Source organism: Python bivittatus, unplaced genomic scaffold (genome assembly GCF_059951505.1).
Source record: "Python bivittatus isolate LINGU-HERP-01145 unplaced genomic scaffold, Pbiv_v1 ctg000340_np1212, whole genome shotgun sequence".
Taxonomy (NCBI): Eukaryota; Metazoa; Chordata; class Lepidosauria; order Squamata; family Pythonidae; genus Python; species Python bivittatus.
In genome coordinates, this window is record NW_028277056.1 from 6,276,763 (window position 1) to 6,301,494 (window position 24,732).

Consider the following 24,732-nt stretch of genomic DNA (forward strand, 5'->3'; position numbering starts at 1 on the left):
TGGAGATCTCAAGTGAAGAAGTCCTGGGTGGGTGTTGCAGCTCACAGGTTGTGTGAAAGCAGCACGAAGGCTGGGGCTGAAGTCAAAAGCAACAGCAGAACATTCATCCCTGCCCCTGGATCAAACAGGATAAACCCATTCTACGATGGAACGGCCTGCCTTTGGTGTAGGAAAGTACGGCAATGTAGTTTACACCAGATCTTAACCCAACTCTGCATGCACATTTGTATGTACACTTATCTTTATATTATATTTTAAGGATTTCTTTTTCTTAAAAGAGCCAGAGCAGATCAACAGAGGCCAGATCACTCAATCCATCATGAACTAAAGCAGCAGAAGTTCCTTCAGTTGCTGATAAAAAGAAAAGATAGGGGAGATAAACTCAAGTGTGTGTGGCGTTATTGCTCTCTCGCTATTTTAGACCAAGGAGGGACAATTTTTCAAGAGGTAAGAGCCGTGCTTGGCCTGGGAGAAAACGTGTGGGGACCAAGGACAACTCTCAATGCGATTAATCTAGCTGCAGTTAGAAATGGAGATTAACTGCGCTTCATTTCTCTTCAGATATTAAAAACTTCCCCCTTCTATTTTATTAAAAAGTTATAATTTAGCAGCAATTTTGGGGGGAGATCTGATGCTGGCAGACAAGGCAGAGATATAAGGGGCTCCAAGCCACAGGTGGGCCAACCACAGCCGAGACTTTGTACATTGTGCCTCTCCAACATGTTTTTGAGTTATGTGTCAAATTTCCTCTCCACCCTTAGCTTCCTGCTTTTTACAGAGATTCAAGTTTTGATTCTCATGAAATCACTGATTAGACTCCTTGTCCATCAATAAAAGCCAGTGATCCTGACTCAATTTGTCCTTGAGTGTCCTTCCTTCCTTCCTTCCTTCCTTCCTTCCTTCCTTCCTTCCTTCCTTCCTTCCTTCCTTCCTTCCTTCCTTCCTTCCTTCCTTCCTTCCTTCCTTCCGTTTTAAATCACCCAACAGACAAAACTGGGCAGTTTGCAACAAAACACCCTAAAAAATACAATTCAAATTAAAACATATACAATCAAATCAAATCAAATGCAGGATGAAGGCACAGATAAATAGATAGCAGCTAGGCAGACTTTCAAAATCTAAAACAATGCAAATTCAAATGTGATTAGAATACAGTTAAAAACTGATTAAGAAGTTGGGGAAAAGAGTGTCTTCCTTAGGCACTGAGAAAATGCTGATGTGAGTGTCAGTTGAGTCTTTGTGGGAAGGGCATTCCATAAATGGTGTCACCACTGAAAAAACTCTTTTCCTCTTTCTATCGGTTCACACGATCCTCCGAGCCAACAACCCCAGTCTGATGTCCTGCAAATGTGTTCGACTACAAAGTGTGTCAACAATCGGACCCCCACCCAAACCTGGGGAAAATTATTCTGAATCCTTGGCAGTCATTCATTGTGGATCTCCCCACTCCCCGTTTCATCCTGAGCTACTATTTATTGTGTATTGCTGTGGATGAAGTGTAGGGTATAAATGCTTGTGGACCTCAGCAAAAATCAGCTTTTGGTATTTTACTAGGGTGACCTTCAACATTTTGCTCAAAAAACTTTATGAGTGGCATGCAAATTGGACTTTCCTGCCTAACATAGTCATGGCCCTGATGGAGGGAATCAGGAACCCATTTTTTTCCTACCTCTCTGTAGGTGTCACCGGGAAGTTCACAAGGCAAGAAGAGGATAAACATCAATATCAAAGAAACCACCAACCCCATCATTTGTCCTCACAACTGATATTCATAGGTACCGTCCCCCTCCATATAGAGGTTCCCATTTCAGAAACATGGATAATAATATCATGATATGTTCTCCCTTAAATTTGCTAAATCTTCTTTTTTTCAACCAGCTAGCCTAGAGAATTGACTGGCCCACTATGCAATGTTGATGATAACCATCTGACCATCATAAGATTTGTTCTGATAGAGCAAACAATCTAAGGCAGCATTCCTTCAACAAAAACAGCCAGGCATTAAGTTTTAGAGAAGCATATGTAGAGAATCACAAAGGTTTCCTTGGAGGGATATGTAGCGCAGTTCACAAAACACGATTTAAGCCTGGGAGAGGAAGAGAATGTTAGAAAGAAACTCAAGATTACCCCGCCTTGACTCTCTTTCATATAAGAGGGAGGAAGAAAAGTGCTGTCCGGCTTTCAAGATTCTGTTACTACAGCCTACATCGATAAAGCAGAGCTCCAGTATTCCTTGTGGAGTCAGTTTCATGACCTGGCCTGCCTTGAAGGACTAAGAGCATACGAGCAGAGACATTTCCCCTATTGTCTTTTTCCATAGCTGAGCTCCCCTTGGCTGTGCTGCCCATCACACAGCTTTCAACCAATTAGGGGCCTTCGCAAGAGGCTGGGCGGGCCCATGGTGAGCCAAAATGACCTCACAAGCCTGATCATGCACACCAAACATCATTTGTCCCCTTGCAGATGCCTGTGGGGGCCTACCACATGGGTTGGACTATGGAACCCATTTTACAACCTAGCAAATTTTTTCTAGTGCTGGAATTGATTTATCTTAGCTTCTCTCCTAACTGCATGTTCCCAAACCCTCAGGTGGTGATAAGGACTCCTTCTGAGCAAGTGTGAACAATTGTATCAAAAGCCTTCTAGAACAGCATTAAAACCCAGATGGGGAGTAGGTACTTACCTGTTGGAAGTATCTAAGAATAATCCATCAAATGATGCTTGAAGTATGCAGTCCTACCCTGGGTATGTTCTACTTCCACTTTACCTGTTGAGAAAAGAATACCTTAATAAACACCATAAAGGGGAACATGGTCTTTCTTCTTGTGACATACGGAATAACAATTACACAACCAGAAAGCAATGATAATTCTGAAAAATTATCCAAGCATTGGAAATAATTGTTGATACATCAAGAATCTAGCAAGACAGGGTGGTTGGGTGGGTGGGGTCAAAAAAGTCAAGATGGCAGCTGTAACTGCATGACCAAAACCCCACCCCTTGCATTGCAATTGTTGACCCCCCCCCCCATCTCCTGTAGATTGCAAGGATACAATTTGGATTCCATTTTATGTTAATCAAAGCCTAGATATCGGTGGATGAATAAACAAGAAATTAATGAACACACATACATACAAATCTAGATTTTTAAAAAATATTCAGAATACTGGGTGCTTTCTTGGGAACTTCAGTGCTGACTACCTGCTTTGATACATTCCACCTGTTGGGTTTGCATATGGAAATAGTTTATAAACATATTATCACAATGCTTAATATTGATTGTAAAAGTCGAATGGATTTTTATTTCCCTTATTCTTAGAAGCATAAACATAAGGCTTCTTTTCTCCACATTGATTGGGAAAAGCAAAACAATCTTTACATGACTCATGTAACTGAGAGAAAGAAATGCTGATTTAAAACTCCTTTTTTTTAAAGGTTGGAAAAGGCAAAACGATCTTTACATGATTCATTTAACTGAGAGCAATTCTGACTCAACTGCTGATTTAAAAAAAAAGTTCAGAGAAGCTGATATTTAGGCTGAGTTCACACAACATCATACTATGTTTTTAAAATCATGGTGTGTTGAATAAAACACAAATGGGTAAGTTTGTGGGCTGCACTAACCCAGAGAATTTTACTGCAACACTCTAAAATAAGTGATTTTGTGTGCCTCCTGGAATAAAACTAATGATTTCGTTGGGATTAGAGCTGGGCAAGAAATAAATATATGACTCACTAAAACAACCTTTCTCAACTTTTTAGCCTGGAGGAGCCCTTGAAATAATTTTCAGATCGCAGGGAACTCCTGCATAAAAATGGCAAAATAAACAAAAACTTCACAAGCAATGCACTTCTACACAACCCACGTTTTACAACATTTACAATGAGAGCAAAGCAACTGAATCATGCCATGGAAAAATTCCCGTCACTGTGCTAGCTTTGCACGGCACGTAAAGCTAAAAAACCTCTCCCTCTCCTGGGGAACCCCAGCTGAAAAAGGCTGCATTCAGAAGGACGTAACTTTAATCATATGTTCTTGATTGAAGCTTTGCTTTATCAGCATATTGGTAAATTGGATCTCTCTTACCGCCCAGCAAAACCTTTTCCATTAGGATAGGCTAAGAATGTAAAAGGATGGATAACAATACAGAACTTCTCCAATACATCCTGTTCTACGAACACACCAAATGCTGCAGATCCACCATGTTGGAAATCACCATCAGCCAGCTGGAAGCTCTCTCTCTGTGATGGGGGATGATGGCTTTGACAGACAGCTAGACCTGGAGTTTTTGCCATCTCTGGAAATGTGGTTGGGTTATGCTCTGTTTTGCCTGGATAATCCTGATCTGCTTCTAAAAAAACAATGGTCTCTTCCTAAGTTCCTTATGATCCCACCAGACTGACAATTCAGTTTGACACCTACACTCCCAGGATCACAACCCTGAGTTTCATGCACCAAGCCATAAAATCATCATCATCGTCATCATCATCAATATATATATGCTGCCTGACTCCCAGGGGCTCTGGATAGTTAGAAACCTGGTTAGAAACTTCAAGGGTTGAGTTCACAATGGAATCCTAGATCTGGAAGGGGCCGTTTGGCCCCATAACTGATCCAAATTAAAGCAACCCTGACAGATGATTGCTTGCACACATCCAATGAAGGGGAATCCACCACTTCCTTAGGTAACTGGTTCCCTGCTGAGTAGACCTTACTGTTACACTTTCTTCTTTACGTACAATTGGAATTTTCCTTCCTTTTACCTGAACCCATGATTCTCTGTCTTGCCCTCGGGAACAACAGACAGCAAATCCTAATCTGTTCTATGTGACATCTCTGAAGAGGGCTACCAGCCTCCTGGTCTGAAGGCTAAACATCTCCAGCTCCTTCAGTGTCCTTCAATGTCTCCTCCACAGAAGGAGGAGCGCCTTCTCTGCTGTTGCGCTCACCCTTTGGAACATTCTCCCCCCAGAGATGCGGTGGGCCCCTACCCTCCCGGCCTTCCAGAAAGGATTGAAGACCTGACTCTGCCAGCTTGGGTGGGGGATAACAACTCTACCCAATCCTGGGGGCGGCTGGCGCCTTGATGATGCTCCCTGAGCGATCGCCAATTATTTTGGATCTATTTATTTTCTATTTATTATTGTAATTTTGTAAGTTTAACTGATTTTAATTGTTTTGCAAACCACCCAGAGTCGTTTAACGAGATGGGCGGTTACAAATTTGATAAATAAGTTAACTAACTAACTAACTAATTAACTTAATGTCTAGTCTCCAGATCATCCTCAGTGCCTTTCTCTGAGCTTAAAATGCTGCATCCAGAGCTGCAGATTCATACTTGACAAGGTGAAGTGTGACCAAAGCAGAATAAAGTGAAATGATTATTTCCGGGAATTTACATTACAAGTAGTCCTCACTTAATGACCATTCATTTAACAACCATTTGAAGTTATAACAGTGCAAAGAAAAGTGACTTATGACTGGTGCCTCAAGTTACAACTGTCACAGCACCCCTGTGGTCACGTGATTGCAATCTGGGCGCTTGGCAACCTGTTTGCACTTACGAGGGTTGCAGCGTCCTGGGGTCATGAAATAGCCATCTGCGTCCTTCCCAGCTAGCTTCCGGCAAGCAAAATCAATGGGGAACTGCATGATTCATTTAACGACCATGTGATTCACTTAATGACCACCACAAAAAGGTCATAAAATCAGATCCGGTCACTTGATGATTCACTTAATGACCGCATTGCTTAGCAACCTAAATTCCAGTCACAACTGTAGGTGCTAAGCAAAGGACTATCTGAACTGCAATGTACTCTACATGGGGCTGCCTTTCAAAACCACCCAGAGGTTCCAGTTGGCGCAGAATGCAATGACCCGGGTGCTCACAGGACTCACTGGTGGGCACTTATTTTGCAGCTCCTGGATTGGCTTATCAACTTCGGAGGGGAATTGAAAGTGTTGGTACCATTCTGGAAGTGGTTAGGTGCCTGGTTATCTGCAAGGCTGCATTTCCCACTCCAGCTGGCCCAACCATTCGGTTCATGCTGGGAGAAGCAGTTGCTGGAATGACCTCCCGTTGGAGGTTCATCTATCTCCAACATTGACTTCTGGAAAAAGCTGAAGATGGAGCTTTTCCCTTGGGGACCTGATGCCATACATCCTCTTTGGGTTTTATCTATCTGATTCTTCTGTTTTTAATACTTTATTTTTTAAATTTATTTTTATTTATTTTTATTTTATTTCCGTACCCCATTAGGCACCAAAAGTGTTGGGACTGGAGCGACCAAAATCTGATATACAAACAGACCATCAGCATTTGGAATGATGCTCTTCAACCCACCCCAATGGAATGGTGGTATTTCTGTCTGGTATCAATCCCCGTTTACTTTTAAAAGCTATCGCTAAGTTATTTATTTAACTATAGAGAGCTGTCAACTTTTTACCCTGAGAAAACTTCTCTGCCTGCAAACTCTTTTTAACAGATAGAAATCTGGGAGAGACAGCATCTTTATAGCCAGCAAAACTTCAGGAGCTGTTAAGATTCTGGTCTGACTTGCAACTTTGAAAATCATAGGACATCAGTCAGTGGAGGAAAAAGAAAATAAAGAAAAAACACCTTTAGAGGACAGGTTGTGTCCCTGGTTTTAACCTCTAGAGCAGTGTTTCTCAACCTTGGCCACTTTAAGATATGCGGACTTCAACTCCCAGAATTCCCCAGCCAGCCATGCTGGCTGGGGAATTCTGGGAGTTGAAGTCCGCACATCTTAAAGTTGCTAAGGTTGAGAAACACTGCTCTAGAGGTTAAGTGCTATAGCCAAAACTAGATCTCTTTCAGAAAGCACCATAAATAAACATGAATAACAACAAAATTGATTCCAAATCTACTCCCAGTGTAATTTGCACCATACCGGATACAATATAATTAGCAAATGTATGGCAATAATACATATTTGGCAGAACAACCAGGGTCTCCTAACAAGGTGGGAAGAAACTGATACTATAAACCAAGCTTGCATCCTCATCCTCATCCTCTCAGTTATTTGAAAGCACAGGAAGTACCCACGTCGTGCAAATATTTCACCAAGAAAAGAGTTGAAAACTGAGGCTTTTTGACTCAACGCCCAATGTAAATCTTTCACAGAGGCACACAAATTCTGCATTTGCATTGTTACAATTAACACTCTTCCAAGTAGAAAGCATCCAGCAATATTAATTACAGGAACTGCGAGATTCAAATAGTCATAAATCATTAGACAATGTAATGCAAACTCTTTGAAGCCTTATCAAAAACCAATTTTGCATGGCTCTGGAACATCTTCGGGCCCGCTATGCCTTTCTACCTCATTTATATGGCATCTGTTATTGGAACAGCCCTAACCTGAGCTTGACTGAGATGCACCAAAAAACTCAACCAGTAGACAAAAGAGATTATTTTTTCTAAGAGTTACTTTGGTATAACAAAGTTGACTTGGAGAAGGAGAAGACTGGTAACAGATGAACCCAATTTGGACAAGTGATAAAGCTGGATTTCCGGAGCCTGGATTAATAAAACTGCAATATGTAGATATCTAGCTAAGCCTAGATCAACCTATATCATGGCTTCACCTATTGTGAAAAACAAACACTGTCACTTGCAATTTAACTATGGTCTTACTACATGGATTCAACTGCATTCAATAATATGGTTTAGCGGTGCAACTCACCTGGGGCGTTTTTCTGACCCCTCCTTTAATACAAAGTACGGTAGTCCCCGGTTTAAGAATGAGTTCCATTCATTCCCAAGATCTGTTCTTAAGTTGAATTTGTAAGTAACCCAGAATACTATTATTGTATAAGTATATTGTGTAATGAACTCGAACCATTGTGTATTTAACTCCAATTTTGCTACAATAGGCTCCGTGCTTAACTATGGGTTGTCCTTAAACTGGGTGTACAAGTCTGGGTGGGTCGCAGCTGCCATCTTGATTTTTTTGACCCCCTTCTTCAGTATTCCATGCTTTCTCTTCCAGAATAAGCAACCACAGGCTATTCTCTAGCTCAGTGTTGTCCAAACTTGGCCACTTTAAGATGAGTGGACTTCAACTCCCAGAATTCCCCAGACAGCCATGCTGGCTGGGGAATTCTGGGAGTTGAAGTCCACTCATCTTAAAGTGGCCAAGTTTGGACAACACTGCTCTAGCTGAATTTTCCCCATCATGATTCTGTGCAAATAGCCTGTGATCCAACTGCCATGAATGGCTAACCAAGGATAGGATGGAGCTTTCCAGATCCAAAGCAGGAAAGATGCTTCAAAGGGGCAGGTTTGCACTTGTGGAACCTGTCAGAGCCCCTTAAAAGAATTAAGTTGTTTTAAGATCATACTAACCACATTAAAAGTTTCTTAAAACTCAAGTCCATGGATTTTGTAATGGAGGGAACTTCAGTTTCTGTCCAGGTACCTATTGCCTATATACTATCAGTTCTTCAAAGTAGGCTAGGTCAGGAAACAGTCCACAAGAAATACTAGAACGCTACTTTATTGATCTAGACCAGTGTTTCTCAACCTTGGCAACTTTAAGATGTGTGGACTTCAACTCCCAGAATTCCCCAGCCAGCATGTGTCCAAGTGTCTCTAACAACGCCAAAGAGAATCTTGGGTACATTTTAAAATGGAATAAGCGAGGGGGGGGGGGGCGCATTTGCCTGTTTCAGTGCAAAAAAAAAAGTAAGTCAATAAATCAGGTGCAGCATGTTGTTGTGAAGAGAAATATGTGATACCATAAAAGTCACCTCTCCACTTTAAGGACCTCTGCTGAGAATGCTTTGTCAGTTGAAGGCTAGAAGGTGTGCTGAGGCCAGCATACCTGCCCAGGAGAAGAAGACAACTCACTGGGTCTTCTGCAGAGCTTCATCACTGCAAAAGTCTTCTGTACCTCTTTGTTACCCTCCGGTGGATATCCAGAGTTTTGCATCCCATGGTTTTTTTTTATGACAGTGGTACTGCAGCTAAGCAAGAAATTAATCAGTTCAGCTAACCATGGCATAGGAACACACCATTCTTGTGTGTTAAATCAAAAAGACATGGGTTCCTACCACTGGCATCTTTAGTGTGGCCAACCTGGGGTCATGGGATGAAATGTGTTATGATGTAAACTCCACCCTTTACATACTTGCATGTGACATCATTCTGCAGGTACAAAAGGGCAGGGCTTGCATGTGCATGTCATGATTTCATCATTTTGATATCATCCTATATAGGAACGGATACCTACGGCTCCAGTCTTCCTCACCACAGCCAAATCAGTGTGCTGCATTAAATCATGATTTTTTAAAACATTCCATTTTGAATAGCCAACAATAGCCTGAGTTCACAACGTTAAGCTCTAAACCATGATTTACAAACCATAGAAGCCAGGTCCATACAGCATTCTAAGCCAAACAAAACTAACCACAATGTAATTTAGTGAAGTAGGTAAACCCAGCTATCATAGTCAGCCGGACGCATCTGCAGCAAGTCAAAAAAGTCAAGCTAGCAGCTGTGACACATGTTAAAAAGGGGTGGGGCTTCAATCATGTGGTCATGGCTGCCATCTTGAATGTTTTTATAATCCCGCTGTGGGATGTCCTTGCTCTCAGCCTAACATAGAGTTGTGAAGTTGCCACGGTGAGTAGTAAACCATGAGCTTTATAGATGAAGCCACCAATAATGCAATTATTATTAAAATAAATAAATACACCAGTAGATTTACTGATAGAAACTTCTAGATTACAGTTTCTCAACCTCAGCAACTTTAAGATGTGTGGACTTCAACTCCCAGAATTCCCCAACCAGCATGCTGGGAGTTGAAGTCCACACATCTTAAAGTCGCTGAGGTTGAGAAACTGTTCTAGAGACAGGCTACAAAGAGCTATGCATTGTAATGATGTTTTTTACAGACTTAGACTTCATCTCCCATACTTCAAAAAAGATCTGCCAGCTAGAACCTTCCTTCTATTTAAACTCCTCTAGGCACTAACTCTACCGCGCTGTATAAACAACATTAACGCTTGACTTTAAATAATGAAATGGGGGGTGGGACTGCTTAATGTATCTCGAGGAGATCTGAAAGCTAATGCTCTAATCCTCAACAAATTGACAGGATCTTTATTCTGGGAGATGCAAATCGAATAAAAGCAAACCAGTCCTTTCTTGATTCCCCCTTAAAGCTAGCTCCCATCCTCTGCAAATTAATTTCCCTACAGGGGAAAAGTAAAGGAGGAAGAAGGAAAAAAAAAAAATTAAAAAAAGGAGGAAGGAAATCCACATTACTGTATCTTGCCAATTCTGGATCAAAAGTCCATCCAAGATTTCTTTTTGACCTGAGCCAATTAGACCCCTCCTGTGTTAGAAGTTCCAGCTGCCAGACCACTATTTCGTTTTTCTCTCTCTTCTTTTGCATTAAATTTCTCTCGGCAATGTTTAAACCCTTTGATCTCCCTTATCTCAACGGAGGGATTTGAAAGCCTATTTGCGGGACAAGCTCAACCCTTTCTTATCTAACTTGAAACTTTGGCTCCCCCCCTCTTTTTTTGGCTGGTTGTCTTTTGAAAGCGCCTCCTTCGCTCGAACACACAAACTCACGTGTTTTGCTTCCTCTCTTTGGTGGTGGAACAAGATGGATTTCACCCAGTACTTCAAAGCAGCAAAGGAGAGATAATACCGCTCCATATTGTCTTAATATCTGGCACACGCTTGCCAATTTTTTTATTGGATCCAACCCTCTGAAGGTGCTGGCGTATAGACCCGTTTTATGAAACAGAAATGAAGGGAAATGATTTTGGCCAGTTTCCAGAGTAGGAGGAAAGGGTCTCTGCTTTGAGTCAGGCTGAAAACATGGTATGGATCTCATTTTGGAAAGATAATTTTTTGGTCTGCTTTTCCGTTCCACGTGTGCAGTTCATGCTGAAGCATGAGATGGAAAGTCAGGGTGAATGCCCCCAAATACCACCTTATTTTTGCCTCCAAAATCCAATTTATTTTCCAAAAAGTGATGGAAACTCTAGGAAAACTAACCCTAACCTAACTAGATAAAGTTGTCTCATTTAGTAGAGCAGGATTCCCAGCAATGGGGCACTTACCAAGTTGATTTTTATTATCTAGGTAGAACAGCTAAAATTCTACCATGTTTTATTAACATAAAGCTTGTCTACCTGGTTTCCTTTCTGTCTTCCATCAACTCAGGGAGAGGCTGTGTTAATGGGACAAACTTTGCCCGGAACAATTAACAGGCACAAATTTGATATCAGGGCTCAAAATTGGGACAATGTAATATCAGAGCATTTCAACCTCCTAAGACGCTCTGTCGCAGACCTCCATGGTGGAAGAAAATAAGACTTTCACAGCACCATCCAGGGAGAATTGCTGAACTCCCAAACTTCAGAAGGTTTCAAGCTATCTCCAAATATCTCCACAAACACAATGGGGTTTTAACACACTAAACTGTTATTTGATAGGGACTTGTGGTCCATCTCACACTTAACCTACATCTGCATAACCATCTTGTCTTTCCCCCACCCTGCCTCATGCCAATTTAAATCCTCCATCAGTCTAGCCCAGTGTTTCTCAACCTTGGCAACTTGAAGATGTGTGGACTTCAGCTCCCAGAATTCCCTGGCTGGCTGGGGAATTCTGGGAGCTGAAGTCCACACATCTTCAAGTTGCCAAGGTTGAGAAATACTGGGCTAGCCACTCTGTATCTGATAAAGTGAGCTTCAGCTCACAAAACTGATGCCTTTTAATAAAATGTATTTGAAAAGGAACTACTAGACTCCTTCTGATTCTTTTTCTAAAGGATATGTGCATCTTAGGAAAGATGGAACTAGTTTTGACTAACTAGTGGAATGTACCTTTTCCGGGATGGAGAAATTACAAACCACGACTTTCTTCCTCCTGGAAAGTTTCATTATAATAACCGATCACAACTCCCAATATGTTAATCCCTGATTTTCACGACCGGAGGCAATCCATCATTCCATCTTTCAGTGCCATGTATTATAGCTATGGTGCCCAGACACAATTTTGTCTTTTTTGTTTAGATTTTTTATCCCTTTATTATTTTTATAACTAATTCAAGGTGGCGAACATACCTCATATGCCCTCCTCCTCCTATTTTCCCCACAACAACAACCCTGAGAGGTGGGTTGGGCTGAGAGAGAAGGACAGGCCCAAAGTCACCCAGCTGGCTTTCGTGCCTAAGGCAGGACCAGAACTCACAGTCTCCTGCTTTCTAGCCTGGGGCCTTCCCCACTAGACCAAACGGGCTTTCCTCCTGTTTCCCCCCCCCATAACCTCAAAAGAATAATTGAAACTCAGAAGTCTGCAACAGCATTGCCCATCTTAAGGTTGCCTAATAAATATATTGCCTTCATGGATGCTTGGATTTTTCAGCATACAGTATCTATTATTGCTTTTAGCGGTGGTCATAATTTGCAATTTATAAAGAAAAGCCAAACCAAATATCTACTTCATCAAAGCATGGATTATTTCTTATGCTTTGCAACTTGGAAAAAAACACACACACCATGTTTGACTCTGACATGACAGGAACAGTCTGAATTCTTGGGAGAAATGGTAAAATAATGATTATATAATCTTGGAAGAAGAAATCTACATTGGATTTGCAACAATGAATTGCTGAGATGTCTTTTTTCTTGACCTTCTGAATTAGCAATTTATGTCATCTCCTTTTGAGAAAAGGAGAAGGGAGTAGGTTTTTTGAGCAATTAGGTCAATCTTTTCAGAATAGTTCTGTTTATAATCTGTTTTTTTCCCAAGCCTTCCCTATCCCCATCCCAATTTTTATGATGATAATGATGAATTTTGAAGTTATATTATTTCATTCATATGGTTGCATGGAGTGATACTTTCTTTTTGTTATCTGTTTAGCACAATAATATTATTTTTTAAAGGATCCTTTGCCTATCAGCATCTCACAGGATTCTTCTAGGGAACAGTGTTGAGAAAGCACCATTGTTCTAAGGATAAAAAATGCCATCAATCAAACATTTCAACACCCCCCGCCCCATTTTCTTTGCAGGTAAAACCACGTGCACCAAAAAACCCCACACCCACCCACACCCACATACACATCTCATTTAAAGCTCATTTAAACCCATCTGAGAAAATGTCCTGTTGAATTAATGGCCCTCACCTCTATGCAAATCCTATGAGGCTTGCAGCTGCCCTCAATGGCAAGAATTTATGATTTCTTGCCAACCCCTCTGATAGGAAGAGAAGTTTTTGAATTGTTGAAGGAATTCATGTGCAAGAAAACCCATGAGAATATAGCCAGTGCAGAATTAAGTGTGAGACCACCCTTAGCACCGGGTTGGACTGTGGCCCCAGTTGGCTGTAACAGAATGTCACAAAGTTGAATAAAATCACACACTTTTGATATGGTATTTCAAGAACAGGCTGTAAATCATCGGTAGGTTCCACCCAGTTGGACACAAATTGGAGTCAGAGCCTGGGGTTGAGGCTTGTCATATTTCATGGGCAGAAAATCAGCCCCAGAATTTCTGGGGTCATAAGGCAGCTTTGCACAAGCCAGCACCCCCATTCTCATGGGTGGAAAAGACTGTTTCCCAAGGCACATTTCTCATAAATCAACCAGCAGGTCCCTTAAGCCCATCTGATTTTGGCAAAGCTGACTTAAGAAACTGAAAAATGAAACCATTTATTGGAAGATGGTAATTGTTGTTACAGGGGGCAAAAGAGATGGGGGAGGAAGTTTAAGGTATTGTAGACCATCCAGGCCAAACAGGAGCTCCGAAAGAGGAGGTAGGAAACTCCAATTGCTGCAAAGCCATGACAGACTCCTGGGTTGGTCTTCCTACTGCTTTTTTTCAGGTCAAAAAGCACTAAGGGTCTGAGTAGTGACCAGGGACCTCTCTTCTTCCAAAAGAGAGGCTGGTCCAGAAGCAAGAATAACTGTGACTTACTTTAATCTAGCTTTTAATTTTGTGACAGTAAATCAGTGAAATGTAGTTGATATGAAACTTTCCTATTTAAATAATCACCCCCTCCTATTAAAAATGATAGACCCTGGTATCTTCTGGAGTGGCTCTGCAAGTGACATTGAAGTTTTCAGGAGGGTTGTGGGGGACCTGCCTTATAGAAGCCTACCTTAGAGATTTCCACATGGAATCACAGAATCCCAGGGTTGGAGACCTCAGAACATCCCAGACGAATGGATGTCCAACCTTGGCTTGAACCCCTCCAATGACTCCTCCCTATCTCTCCAATTAGCAGGCTGTTCCACTGCTTCACAGGTCTCATGGTCAGGAAATTGCTCCTTATTTTGAGTTTGGATTTCCATCTATAAAGCTTCTACACACAGGTTCTTGTCCTGTCCTCTTCCTTGGGACAGCCCTTCCAGTATGATGTCATGGTCTGTGAGAATGTCCTTGAGAGACAGGAGGAAGAGCCACAGCCAGGGCAGTGGTCAGATAAGGGACATCTCAGCCCACAGATGGAAAAGGGGTGTGGGAAGCACCTCAGAAGGGACACTCCCTCGTTCCCTGGGAAGTAAAGGTGGCGGCGGGGGGCGGGGGGAGATGTGCTTTCAGACTTGCAAGATTCTGTTCATGTAACCTTACAGTAAAGGTAGTGTTAGTATTCATGGTCAGAGTTTCTTGTCTGGGCTACCTTTAAAGGCTGACCTATTGGGAGACTACTATCATGTCTCTCTGCAGCCTTCTCTTTTTTAGGCTAAGCATACCCAATTCCTCTAATCATGCTTCATATGATTTAGCCTCCAAGCCTCCTGCCATTTTTCCTATTCTTCCCTGCACTCTTTCTACTTCCTTAATTTATCCTTGCAAGGATTTCTATGGATCACAGTTGACTCTCTGACAAAGAGGACTCTTGAAATTCCTCCCCCTTCAGAGAATAGAATACAGCCATTATAAAGCTCAGGGTTTTCCAGCGAAACCAATTCAAAGTTGCATTCCTCTTCTGAACTCTTTTCCGACTGTCAACATTCCTCTTCCCAGACCAGGCAATGTTCAGGCCTGAGCCGGTATTTCTGAATCTCATTTAAACCACAGAGCATCAGCGATTCCGAAAAGTTCAGGCCATTTCTTGCTGTGAGCATGTGACAAGATAGGAACCCCTGTGGGGCGATGCCTGTTAAGATAAATGCTTCTATCGGAGTTCATAATGCTGACTTGCCTGCACGTTTATCCATATGGTATTAAAAGGGAGCACCAGCTGTGGGCATTAGTGTGATATGCTTTCTCACCATCTAATAACAGAGCAAGCCATATGGAATAATCTACCAATTAGGAAGAAATGATTTCCAAAATGGGGATGGGGGGGAGGGGGCTCTATCTCACGGACAAAGTTATTAGTTATAGGTAGTCCTTGGGTTACAACAGCAGTTGAGACCGGGATTGCTGTCGCTAAGTGATGCGGTCATAAAGTGTGATGTCATGTGGCCACATCGCTTAGCGATGGCAATCCAGGCAGTCCTCGTTGCTGTCATAACTCCAAGACGCGTGGGTCGTCAAGTGGGAAGCAGTGGGAGTCCCAGGTAAGGAGCGCGGGGGTGCTATGGGGGAGGCCCTGGGAGGCCCAGCGCAGGCTGCATGTGAGTTGCAGAAGGGGGTGGTGTGGTGGAGGCCACAGGCAAGTGCAGGGAAGCCGAGGGAAGGAGGGTGCAGAAAAGCATGCAGGAAGGCAGGGGGGACTTACCAGAGTGACCTGCAACCTTCCCTGCCAGCTTCCTTATTGACTTTGCTTGTGGGGAGCTGAGAGGGAAGGTTGCAAATGGTGATCATGTGACCACGGGATGCTGCAACTGTCGTAAGTGCGAGCTGGTTGCCAAGTGCTTGAATTGCAGTCATATGATTGTGGGGGTGCTGCAACAGCGGGAACTTCAAGGACCAGTCATAAGTACCAGTTGTTCAGCGCTATTGCAATTTCGAACGGTCGCTGAATAAATGGTTGGTAAGCGAGGACTACCTGTGCTGCATTCCAGAATCTGAACAGGGGTGTGCAAAATGCATAACAAAAATGGTATGTTCACGTGTGCCTATGCAGTCTTAAAGTGTCAGCCTTGCGAGGTAGTCCAGACAGGAAGCACACCCAAATGAACAAATTCTACTTTAATGTAAGGTTACGTTAACAGAATCTTGCAAGTCTGAAAGTACATTTCTCCCCCGTTGCCTTTACAGCCCAAGAAACTAGGGAGGGCCCCTTCTGAGATGTTAGCTATGCCCCCATTCCTTCTGTGGGCTCAGCTGCCTCTTATCTGGCCCTTCCCCTGGCTATGGCTCTTCTCCTGTCTCCCAGGGTCATTCCCACATACCGTTACATAAAGGGACACACAAAGACTGGGGTCCCCTCTTGTGCTAATGTGGTTTTGTGCAAACCCTTCTACCATGGTTGGTAAACGATGGTTTATGATTTAGCATGTTGAACTCAATCACCTGAAGTCTATTCAACAAACTAGGGCATGGAACCCACAGCTCAGTGTGCAATGTGAACACAGCCAAAGAATCTTGTCTGGTTTATAACTATTGGTCACCTTCTTCCCAGTGTCATCCAGACATATTGGGATAGCAGCTCTTATAATTCTGCAGATTATAGTCCACCCACCCTTAGAGGATGACTAATCAGAATGTCCCTCTGAAAAGTTGTCGTCTTCTATTCCTGAAATTAGTTCTAGCCTGTCTTGAATAACTTGTTGAGAGAGGTACGGCTATGTGCAAAAAGGGCACGTTTTCAAGAGCTGGGCAGGGCTTTGGATTCAAAGATAAAATGGTACATTGGAGCACCTGGGGGGAATCAGGGACCTGGCACCTATCTGCAACTCTCTAAAGCAGCTATGTCTTTTTCCAGAATGGTATGGTTGCCCTAAGCAGCCGCAGCATGACCCTGGGAAAACATGCATTTATTTGAAGGAGCTGCAGAGCAATGCTCTGTGTATGCTCTGGATTCTCCAAAGCACATTTTTGCCTTTGAACCTGAAGTCTTGCATGGCCCTCATATTTTCTCAGAGTGGTAACTGGATCCCGAAAGACCGAGTGATTAGAGAGCTAAACAGCCTGCCTGTGGGTTACTAAGAAAGAGGTGAGCTCACTTAAGCCCACCGGAAACCCCTTTCAAAAATACAAAGAGCCAAGACAGAGATGCTCAAGGCAACACTGGATGGCTGGAAGCTGTGATTTTAATGTTCAGCCATGTGTCAGAGTGATGTTACACTGGAGGACTGGTGGGAAATTAAAATGGCAGCTTGATCCACAGGACTGAAGCAGTGAAGTAGAAAACCTGTCAAGTCAGGCCCCCAACTGGTACTCATTAGCAAACTCTAAGAGTACTCCTGCCCCAGTAAATGGTTTCAGGATATTGAACCTGACGGCATGTGGAAAAGCTTCCCTGTGCCTAGTGAAATCAACATACGATTCCCACAGGTTAAGCCAAAACAACAGCCCAAGCAACATTAGGAAAGAATTGTTAGAAAAGAGGAATCAATTTCAATACTTGCAAATTCTGATACAAACAGGATGATGACAATGATGATGATGATGGCCTACTCCAAAAGATTTTAATCAGCACTTCCTAGGATGAATGTTTGGGCTGGCATTCAGTCATCTGCTGGAGTCTGGAGGACATCTACTGGTGTCCTCCAGATATTGGGAAAACTCCCAGAATTTCCAGCTACCATGATAACTGAGGATTCTGGGAACAGGGACAGATGATCTGGTTTCCCCATCTCACGAGCATTGCCACCTACTTCGCAAGTAAAATGAAACAAAAACAAAGCCCTGAAGAAAATACATCTGGAAATGAATTATTTTGATACACACTTTCATTTGGAGTGTGTGTGTGTGTGTGTGTGTGTGTTTCAAACAGATTCATGAAAAGACGAATCTGTGACTTAAAAAAGGCCTTTCAAAGTAACTAAACAGAAGATTTCTCCTTGTTGCTCTCTCAGAAATGATCTAACTTCCGAAATGACTTCAAAGTTCTCCTCCGTCCCCCTGTTTATCATGGCTAGAGATGGTAGGCAGTGTAACCCAATATGGACGAAATCCCCTTTCCTTTCTGTAACTGTTGGAAGTGACAACCGCTTTGCTAAATTCCTACTGTCTGCGTGAAGCCTGAGAACTTTCCAGAGTGCAATATGAACTCCCCATGAGACTGGTTGATCTCCTGTTCCATAGTCCTGTGTTTAACGCTTCCTCTGATCTGATGTTTCCAGCCCAGATGATGGTACACGGAAGGGCAAACAAGTACACTGGAAACAGGACAAGGTCAATAATTAACCACAAGTGATCAAGAAACAAGGCCGAGTTAGGAACGCAAATCCATGTCGACAACAAAAGATTTCCCCTGAGTGGCCTATTAAAGGAAGGTGGTGGAATTTTCCCCTTGGTAAAAGAAATGTCCAACCTGCTGAGCCAGACTGAGCAAGTTGGATGAGTCAGTAGTGGATTCATAGAGTACACTCCCTGTGATTTTGTTAACCCTGATTTATTGAATAAGCTACAATTGGCTAGGTTCATACTCTTGAATAATAAATGTCTGCCAGAGATCATGTAGGATCTAGATGGTTCTCATCCTATAATAATAATAATAATAATAATAATAATAATAACAACAACAACAACAACAACAACAACAACAACAACAACAATAATAATAGGCTACTAGAAGATGAGGAGGAGGAGGAGGAGTGGCAGGAAATGTACAAACTACAATCTTCACACTAAAATAGGCTCAACATTGTAAAAAAAATCCATCCTGAAATCCCCCCAAATCTCAGCTCTGATCAAATGTACTGTGTGGTGTGTTTCTGGACAGCACCCATTCCTAAGATTCAGCTTAAAACTTGAGAAAGTTTCAAGGAGCATAGGCAGAGGGTCCTGGAGAGCGACACGGTTAATACACCTACTATGTAATGCCTCAAACCTGTGACCTCAATACTATTGCTTTTGCTGAAAAGAGTAAACCCTCCTGAGTTTTACAGAAGCTGTGGAAGTTGGTTGTAAAGCCCGAGATTCCTGAGTTCCCACCATGCCAAAGCTAGAGGTTCACCAGATGACGTTGGGCCAGTCACTGTCTGCCAGCCTAACCTCCCTCATAGGGCCGTCGTGGAGGTAAGAACGACACTTGTGTATATACTGCCTTCTACTTCTTAAAAGAGACATTGGAATGTGCAGGTAATAAATATATCAATAATAAACACCAAAAGTTCACAAGGAGCTGCCCGGTGAGCTAACTGTGGCCGCATTTCATTCATGTGAATGCAGGAGGAAATCTTCTTACTGAACACCGCAGAATCCCAACCCCAAGCGCACGCTTGGATTGCAACTGCGGTGAAAAAGGGCCCTTGTTATTCGTGTGTTTGTTTTCCTGCAGTATCTGAAGCCCTCTTTCTTTCCCTCCCTCCCTCCCCTGGGAGAGGGCGAGGGGTTTAGGTGCTTCTGGAAGCCATCTGGAAACGCGGAAATCAGCAGAAACGTACAGCGTGATTTGGAGCCAGTTGCGGCCCTGTGTGAGGAGAGGCAAACGTCGAACAGGGAGAAAAAGAGAATGGGGAGGGGAGGAAGGAAGGAAGGAAGAATAAAAAAGGGAGGGTGGGTGGGAGGAATAAAGAAGGAAGGAGGGAGGGAGGTGGAAAGGATGAAGAGAGAAGGGAGGAAGGAATAAAAGAGGGAGGGAGGGATGAGAAATAAAGAAGGGAGGAAGGAATGGAGGAAGGATGAAGAAAGAAGGAAGAAGGAAGAAGGAAGAAAGGAGGAAAGAATGAATGAAGGAAGGAAGGAAGGAAGGAGGAGGAGGAAGGTGGAATAAAGAAAGAACAAGGGAAGAAGAAAGAAGGAAGAGAGAAGGAAAGAAGGAAGAAGGGAAGGAGAGAGGGAGAGAGGGAAGGAAGAAGGGAGGGGGAAAATGCCATGAGAAGGAAGATTAAAAGTTCCACTTACATACCTACCTACATATACAGTATCTGTAAAAGATACCATATAAACAAACGGTGCTTTTCAGGAGCATTCGGGTTTTGAGTTTTTCCAGGGACCTACCAAGAAAATATTTATTTTGCACTCCGAAGCCCCATGAGATTCCATAAAGAAGAAAACATTTTTGGACATAATGTAAGCTTCTCTCTAGCCCCTCTTTACATTCATCAATTGCTAAGCAACAGTGCATTCTTTTTCTAATCCCCTTTCTTTCAAAAGGGATTACACCTTCAGGCTCCCAGGGAAACTTTTAGAAATGCCTAGAGCAGTGTTTCTCAACCTTGGCAGCTTGAAGTCCACCCATCTTCAAGTTGCCAAGATTGAGAAACACTGGCCTAGAGATTATCTGTAGCCTTTTCTTTCAGTCTGATGGTACCTCACTCCGGAGCCTTAACCTCGCTCACATCCAGAAAAGACCCCTCTGCTGTTTCAAGGGATCTTTGCAACCATTCTTAGTGTAAGAACCGCGGTACTCAGTTCCCAATGAAAGCAACTCTCATTGAAGCCAATGCAGGTTCAAAGGGAAGTTCACGTACTGAAAAGTAGTGAACACCTCTAGAAGCATCGCTGGAACTGAGTCCTGCGTGCACCAAAACTTAGTTCTACCCCACTCCCATTTCACCTCCACCCCAGTCTTGGAATCTCTCTTGCACATGTTGAAGATGTCCTCAGGTTCCCACGTTGGTACGACCTTGGGCATTCCTGAGAGCCAGATAACGGCCCATCTGCGCCTCACGGTTCACCTTCCAACCTTCTTTCCCTCCCTTCCTCCCTCTCAGCTGTAATGGCAGAAACGAAGCAAGCGAATTAGCAGTGTAAGTGATTGATTGTGAGGATTCTGACCGTCGGGGTCAATCTAACCTCAAGGGGGATGATGTTCCAGAGGGTGGGTGTCACGGCAGAGAAGGCTGTCCACCTGGGTCCCATCAGATGAAGCTCCTTAGTAGATGGGTCCTGTAACATGTTCCTTCTGCCGGACCTGATGGGATGGGTAGATGTAACTGGGGAAAGGAAGTCCCTCAGATAACCCGGCCCCATGCCATGTAGGACTTTGTAGGTCATAACCAGCACTTTGACTTGAACCCAGAAGCCAACTGGCAACCAATGCAGCTCACAGAGCAGAGGTGTAACACACGCCATTCTAGGGGCGCACATAACTGTCAGCACTGCCATATTTTGCAGCAGTTGAAGCTTCTGGATGGTCCAAGGGCAGCCCCATGTAGAGTGCATTGCAGTAGTCCATTTGGGAGGTGGGATAACAGCCCACCTGCGCCTAACGGTTAACATTCCCATCCTTCTCCCTCTTCCTCCCTCTCTCTGTAATGGCTGAAACGAAGCAAGCGAACGAGCAGTCCAAGTGATTGATTGCGAGGATCCTGACACTTAGGGTATAATTTGGCTCGTCTAGATCCTGCTGTTCACTTTTGGCTTGCAGATACGTGTTACTCTGTCCTCGTTTTTCCAGGGTAGGATCTGTCCTCCAAACGGGACTTCCTCTACCATACAGTGCCCATACGTCCTTTACTATAAAGGCAGTCCTTTATTTCAGAAAGGTGTCCTTTAGATTTATTTAATTTAATTCTTTATTCTCCGAGTTTTGCTCTTGAATTTTCCTTTGTCAAGATGAGTTCTAAACCTAAGAGTTTCTTTTTTTTTCTTTTTATCCTTATGAACCTCTTTCAGATTTGCCCCCTTTTCAGGTTTGACCTTTATTTTTTTCCCAAGAAAATATGGTCACAGTACACAATTGACTTAGGATTTTTCTACCAGCACCCAATTTTAAAAGCCATCTGTATTTGATCTCCTCCTCTGAAAAGGGTTACCTGGTTGTTCAATTAATTTATAAGGAGAGGGGTTACCGTTGCAGGAAATTGAAAGAGTTTCTGCTTGCATCGAAAGAACAAGGCGGGAAAGGGAAGAAGTATCTTTGTTGATATGAATAATGCAAAGCTGAGCTGAAAAAATAAAGTGAGAGAAAGCTGCTTCTTCACTCTTTAATTAGCCACAAGTAAGTTAGCAAGATTGTTCCTTCACATCCAGACCTTTTCCAAATGTGGTGAGAATGTGACTCCCAGAATTCCTGGCCAAGGTGGCTGCTAAATTTTTGCCACTTCTGCAAATCTGCAAATCTTTGCTAAAGATGCATCTTCTTCTGGGAAAAAGAATCCCTCTTGATAAGATGACAGAGAAGGGCCTACAGTAGAAGAATTCTGGAGTTGAAGTCCACACGTCTTCAAGTTGCCAAGGTTGAGAAACACTGATCTAAGCTATGCGCTTGATATTTCCTAACCAGCTATTAACCAGACCAGGTCTGACCTCATGTGGTTTCTTTTGAGATCAGCCAAGGTGTTAGGTGCTGACTCTACCCTGACCCTTCCAAGCTTCAAATGTTCCAAATGAAATATCTTCCAAGTGTTTCACGTTCTGACGTTTTGCCCTGAACTTGAAACTTGGAGTGGTTGACATCGCTTTGAAGGTTTTGATGGCCAGTGCACGGCCCTTAAAACAAGCAAGCAAAAATTCTCCTGCCATGGAGACTTGGACAGCGAGTTGGGTCACCAAACAGCATCCTGATCTTGATGAGTTTTTTAAGATCAAGCAAAGTCAGTTTGGTGCTATCATTCCCTGTGATTGATGGGAATGAACTCCACTCAGTGGAACTTGACTCCTGATGATTTGATGGCCCCATCCGTGAAATTTCTTCATAATAGTTTGGAAATGGTCTGCCACTGCCTTCTTTTACAGTGTTTTTCAAGTTCCTAGTCTAGCTTGCAGCCCTGGGATTTTCCTAGCGGTCTCCATTCACATATTAAGCAGAACCAAATGCAGACAGGGCTCAAATATGTCCAGGATCAAACACAAGCAGCAAATTAATGTGATGGCATCCACACTGTGAAGGTGAATTATACCCAGCAATGTTGCTGTGGGTCAGTGGGGGCAGTTTAGCTCTCTGAGGTATATCCACCTGGGTTTCTTTCTTCTTTTTTTTTTTTATAATAACTTTATTAAGTTTTGGAAAAAAACCAATAAAAACTAACAAGAAGTAATATTAAGAAAACAAAGAAGAAAAGAAAAGTTGAAAAGAGAGAAAATAGTAAAGATTAAAAGTGCAGAAAGGAAAAAGAAAGAACAGGAAGAAAGAATTGACTTGCGACCCTTCTCATAACAGATATAAGTAACAATATACATCCAACTCTTACTCTAAGTTTAAAAAACAACTTCCATTATTTCTGTTAATTCATATTATTTCCAATCATCAAATCCATTTCTAATCATCAGATCCCTACAACAAAACTTCATTTTTTTTCCAGTAACTCGCAAAAAGTCCAAAAAAATTGTGTCTTATCACAAATCGCCGTTTCAAGTGTGGCACCAGCCTTGACCCCAGGGCAGAGGTGGCAGCTGTTACCCAGGAAAATAGTGTCTGAGGTGCTAGATTCCTTTGTGAGGTTGGTGGTGGAGTCTCTGAGACAATTCTGGGGGGCTTCAAGTTACCCTTGTGTGGCCTAGAGTCTAAAGCACTATGGGAGTTCATGGCCATGGACCTGTCCCAGAACACTGAGGGTCTGACTCACACAGGTAGCCATGTGCCGGATCTGGTTTATGTCTTCAGGCAGCTGTGATGGAGGAAATTAGCACCATGTAATAGGCCGAAGAAATAACCTTGAGGAAGAAGAGGAAGAGCTGCCACTAAGGCAGCGGTCAGATAAAAGAAACTTGAGTCCAGGGCAGAACTGTAACCTGAGAAAACATCTCAGACATGACTCTCCCTAGTTCTCATGAAGATAAAGGGAGGGAAGGGGGAAACACATTCAGACTTGCAAGACTCTGCTACTATAACCTTGTAATAAAAGTAGGATTAGCATGTATGACCTTGGTTTCCTAGTCTGGTCTACCTTGAAGGGCTGGCACATCGTTACCATTAAAAATAAGCAAGCTTCAATTGCGCCATTGCAGCTGCCACCTTGACTTTTTGGACCATGCCTGGCAGATGCTCCTTCATATCCTTCTTTTATACACCTAGGTGTTGCCAATATAATTCTAGATCCTCAGATACAGCCTCCCTCTAGAGCCTTCCTGGGCTACAAAACTTATGTGCAGTACATCACAGCTGTATCCTTCACTGCCAATTCATGCCAAAGTCATCTTCCCATTGGCATTTCATTTTTTATGTTCCAGGCATAAAAGGTGGATGGTCCCTGCAAGCGATTTTGTCTCGGCAAAACAATATGTTGTTAAGCAATTGGGGAGCAGTTTAAAAGGCATTGTTAGGTTGGGAAAAGAGAGACAGAAGAACTGTGTGAAACAAAAACAAGGAGCAAAGTGTCACCATCAACATCTGGGGCGCTGAGTGCAATGGGAGGTGGGGGTGAACCCAGATCTGAATTTTCCAACAGTGACCTTTGCCCAGCCACCACAAGAGTCAGGGAGACGACTTTCTCCATTTCCATCAAAACGTCTGCATAAAAGAAATGAAACTCAATAGCTTTATGATCATTTTAAAAGTCAGACTTTTTAAAAAGCATTAGCTGTTACTGACTGCCTTTAGGGGGAAAAATAGTTTTTCTGTCTGAAATTTGAAATATGGGGCTGCAATTGAAATGCATGCCATTCAAGAATCTCCTCTGACAACTTCTGGGAACCAAGTGGGTTAGCAAAAAATTGTACCTGATCACCTTCTTTAATGGTTGGGTTTCCCCCCATTGTCTTCTATCTGAAATGTTCTTAGATTTCAGATACAAGGG

At 42.8% G+C, this 24,732-nt stretch overlaps 1 protein-coding gene across 1 annotated transcript in view; it reads right to left on the reverse strand.

Annotated features, from left to right (window-relative positions):
• Positions 1 to 24,732, reverse strand: part of LOC103066574 (teneurin-4-like) — a 408,080-nt gene that overhangs the window by 187,804 nt on the left and 195,544 nt on the right. Inside the window, exon 3 of the mRNA XM_088140889.1 lies at positions 2,684 to 2,767. The gene's annotated coding sequence lies outside the window, so the exon portion shown is untranslated. The remainder of the gene's footprint in view (positions 1 to 2,683; positions 2,768 to 24,732) is intronic.